The sequence below is a fragment of the Lactuca virosa genome, chromosome 5 (genome assembly GCF_052849685.1).
Source record: "Lactuca virosa cultivar CGN04683 chromosome 5, Lactuca_virosa_CGN04683_v6, whole genome shotgun sequence".
NCBI classification, from domain to species: Eukaryota; Viridiplantae; Streptophyta; class Magnoliopsida; order Asterales; family Asteraceae; genus Lactuca; species Lactuca virosa.
The window spans coordinates 332373618-332378677 of record NC_136430.1 but is presented as its reverse complement, the minus strand read 5'-3'; the positions used below and the strand labels follow the sequence as shown (position 1 = coordinate 332378677).

The 5060-nt window shown below is 32.6% G+C and overlaps 1 long non-coding RNA gene across 1 annotated transcript; it reads right to left on the bottom strand.

Moving 5' to 3' along the window:
* Positions 1-1967: 1967 nt before the first annotated feature.
* LOC145114711 (uncharacterized) lies at positions 1968-3191 on the bottom strand. The gene is made up of 3 exons (XR_013711169.1): positions 2937-3191; positions 2177-2262; positions 1968-2088 (listed from the first exon to the last, which is right to left on the bottom strand). It is a non-coding gene; the product is annotated as an uncharacterized LOC145114711 (long non-coding RNA).
* Positions 3192-5060: the final 1869 nt, after the last annotated feature.

Below are 5060 nucleotides of genomic sequence, written 5' to 3'. Positions count from 1 at the left end.
AAACTTATACCACGGTAGCTATAAAACCTACAAACAAAATTTTGAACCTGAAGACGTAGTTTGAAAATTGTCATATAAGTTTCGAACTCTAGTTTGTCTTCAAAAACAATATTTTTACTGAATAAATAAATAACATTATGATGTTCACGTTGTTAGATTTTTTGTTAATGAAATGCCATTTACAATAGTTATGGTTATTGTTTTGTCGAACCTTACGGTTAATGGTAAGAGAAATCTCCAGAAAAGTCCTAAAATTTTACCTTAATTTACGAAAAAGTCTCAAACTAAAATTTGTTTACGAAAAAACATTAATTACCGGTAAAAATGACGATTTGACCCCTTTTTTTCGGTTTACTGGTTTCATTACTTACCAGTTTCACTAAAGTCCCATTATTTTACTCTTATTTGCGAATAAGTCTCAAACTAAAATTTTGTGATGATTTGACCCTTTTTTTTTTCATGTAACATACATTTTATCGGTTTCTTTGCTGACTTAGACACCTAGTTATTAACTTAGTTGATAAGATGGATACGATGGGTTATATAATGCTACAGTTACTGTAAAATTTGATATCCATCTCATCGGCTCATTTATGACTATGTATCTAGGTCAGCAATGAAACCAATAAAATGTGTGTTTCCAGAAAAAAATGGCAGAAAATGAGTTAATGTCTAATGAGATGGATATATTGGGTTACATAAGATTAGATAGACAATTTGATATTTCTTATAAACGTAAAAAATAACGCAGTTGTTGCTAGTTTATGTAATTATTACAGTCTTTGTTGGATGCGTTTTATGTTCTAAAAGAATATACAATACATCAGGATATCAAGTTTTATGCTATGTTAAGCATAGCATTATATAACTCAACATATCCATCACATCATCTCATTTAATTACTAGGCATCCGGGTCAGCAATGAAACCAGTAAAATGTATGTTACATAGAGAAAATGGCCAAATCATCACTAAATTTTAGTTTAGGACTTAGTCGTAAATTAGGATAAAATAATGAGACTTTAATGAAACAAGTAAGTAATGAAACCGGTAAACCGGGAAAAAGGGGTCAAATCATCATTTTTACCGGTAATTCATGCTTTTTCGTAAACAAAATTTAGTTTGGGACTTTTTCGTAAATTAAGGTAAAATTTTAGGACTTTTCTGGAGATTTCCCTAATAGTAATGCCAATTGTTATGGTTTTATGACATGGTATGATTACTTCATGGATCGTAAATTGACATGTATATTGTTAATTAGTGTATGAATTTAAACATGTGTATGCTTAGTTTATGAAGTTATGTCATGGTTATATAATACTTAATTAGTGGAATACAAAATGTTATGTTTTTATGTCACGGTTATGGTATGGTTATTGCCAATTGGATATATATATATATATATATATATATATATATATATATATATATATATATATATATATATATATATATATATATATATATATATATATATATATGGTTAGGTTATTTTGTTTTAGGTAACTATTGTGTGCATGTAAGGAGAATTCTAGACCAATAGATGAAAATAATGAATGACTATGATTTTGAGGGTCTATGATACTACAATGGAATATCATGTACCATAATATCACTCAAATTTAATTAAAAGGGTATTTTAGACAATTAACTATATCTAAAAAAAGAAATTTTCGAATTTAAAGGGATAATTCTGATTTTTTAATAAAAAAATTAATTCAATTTCAATTCTAATTTAATTTGTAATCATAACCGATTATAACTTAGTTTATTCTGTCAGAATGTGATTCTGTTAGAATGACATTCTGTTAGAATGACAGTTTATGACATCTTTTAAGAATACATAAATAAGAAGAAAACATGAATAAGTACATTACGAAACAATATACAAAATCGATTCTTGAACTAATAATATATCAAATAATTATATTCTATGATTGTGATACAAAAAGAACATTCTTGAATAATAACAACATTATGAAAGAATAACAAGTGTAATTCTTAAAAAACAACAACATTCTTAAACTGTGAGTATGATCCATCTTTGATTCATTCTTCACGTCATTCATATAAGGTCTTCAAGTCATTCCTATCACAAATGCAACAAAAACATCAAAATCCAACAAAAAATATTAAACTATTCTGAAAGAATAATGTTGCTAAGATTTATTTTATACATTCTGGCGGAATACATTCTACTATACGACACTCTTGTTCTCCAAATTTTCTTTCTTTTCCACATGAATGACAAACTCTTCAAAACCTAAAAAGAAAAAAAGGCATTAAAATCTAACAAAAACACTAACATATTCTAAAATAATATTATTGATAGGATTTGTTTTATAAATTTTGGTAGAATACATAACATACATTTTGCTAGAATACAAACATTCTGAAAGAATGGATTTATATAAATAAATTCTAATAGAATGGTTTTGAACAGTTATCAGTAGACATCATGTTTATGGAATAGCTAATGATAAGCAAAGTCAAAATAGAGAAATATAAAGATCTCATTAAGTCAACATTAGACCAGATTAACAAAACTACATATTCTAATTTCCAAATGGGTATAAATACTTATCAATGGACATCTTGTGCAAATGAATGTATGAAATATTTGATTCAAATATTTTAACAAACAGTTGGCGGACAATAATCAAATCCATTAAGATAGTAATGAAAATTAATGATCTAATATTTCAAACAATATATAAGATAATGGGAAATGTAAAATAAAATGGAAAATCATAACAAAGTTAACAAAAAAATCCCAAAAATAATAGAATCACTAATGACGTTGGAAATAATAGTAAACTATATAACAATAAATTCCATAATTTCATTTGCATAAATTGAATAATGTTTAGTTTTACTTGTGCTCCATTAACACGAAATAGAAAAGTCAACAATATGAAGAATTAATGTTTAGCTTACATTGGTTTTGGTGAAGTATGTAGCAATATCCAGCAACCCTTTTTTCTATGAAGGAAATCGCTAACCTCCCAAATTAAAATAAAACTTGCGATTGTATATTTCTCTTCGCAAAATCTCAAAGAATCATAATCACGTTACATTTAGATGTCTGTTGCCAATTAAAATCAACAAATTGACAAGAATTAGAACGATTGTGGCAGGGTGCGATGGTTTTAGAGAAATAGGGGTAAGAACTTTCTCCGGCGATTGGGGAAGGTAGACGATGAAAATGCTTAGGGTTATTGAGATGCAACGATATTTAAAGTAATATTAATTGTTAATTTTGGATATTAATTAATGCATATATGTAATATTACTAAACTTACCCTTATTAATTTAATTAATAATTAAATTATTGTTAAATCCTCATTGGTCCATACATACATACAATAGTTGTAAAAAACATTTGAACCTATATATATATATATATATATATATATATATATATATATATATATATATATATATATATATATATATATATATATATGGGAGCGTTCAATCGAGAACATTTCTTATTGCGAGAACATTTGAGAACAAATTTTCACCATACAATTTTTTTAATCAAAATTATAAAATAATATTCATAAAAATCAAAAAATAGTTACAAACAATTAAAAACCCATTAACCAAAACTCCTCACTACCCATCACCACTACCTACCACCCACCACCACCACCACCTCCACCACCCATCACCACCACCCGCCGCCACCACCAACCACCACACCCACCACCACCACCCACCACCATGCACCACCACTCATCACCTCCACCACCACCCCCGCCCATCACCCACCAAAACCACCACCCGCCACCATCATCACCACTTACCTCCACCACCCCCACCCACCTCAATGAGCCACCACCACCACCCGCCACCACCACCAACCATCACCCTCCACAACCACCCATCACCACCCACCAAAACTACCACAAGCCACCATCACCACCCACCACATACCACCGTCCAACCACCACCACCCGCCACCACCACCCACCATAACCTCCACCACCCACCATAACCTCCACCACCCATCACCATCACCCGCCACCACCACCAACTACCACACCTACCACCATACACCACCACTCATCACCGCCACCCACCTCCACCACCGCCCGCTACCACCACCCCCACCCATCATCGACCAAAACAACCACCCGCCACCACCATCACCACCTACCTCCACTACCATCACCACCACCGGCCGCCACCATCACCACCTACCTCCACTACCATCACCACCACCCCCACCCACCTCAATCACTCATCATCAGCACCCGCCATCACCACCACCCACCACCTATCACCACTATCTGTCACCATCACCTCCACCAAAACCACCATCATCACCACCCACCACCTACCACCACCACCTGCCACCACCACCCAAACAACACCACCCAACCACCACCACCTGCCACCACCACCCAAAAAACACCACCCATCAACACTACCTCCACCACCCATCAACACTACCTCCACCACCCACCACCACACCCACCACCATGCACGACCACTCATCTCCACCATACCACGACCACCTATTACCTGCAAACAAATGCGATGTAATGCATATAATCACATAAATCATGTTTCATTCTATGTATTTAATCACATAAATAATATATGATCAAATAGATATAATCACATGTGATTATATGTATCTAAGCACATAAGATTTATATAAACAAGATTCGTTTTCATGTTTTCCATTCAATATTTTTTCTCATGTATAGAATCATATCTGATTATATGTAAAAAGTCTTCAGTATAAAGTCTCAATTGGGATATATAAAGTAATAGATATCGTAACAAGGTTTTCAGAAATATAAAGAACACTAAAATCCGAGTTATAACGGAGAAATTATGACCAACCAAAAATCCACGGCAAAACCTGTAAAACACTGTTAAGCATAAAAAGTGAAATTTCAATAAAACGCTTTTTAGCCTTCAGTATCAAAACTAAAGTCGTAGATAATAACAAACCGTGAGCGTACATAAGAAGAACACCCAAATCTGACTTCGTATGAGGAAGTTATGATTTTTCTAAGTTTCGGAACAGCAGTAGACAGCTAAAAA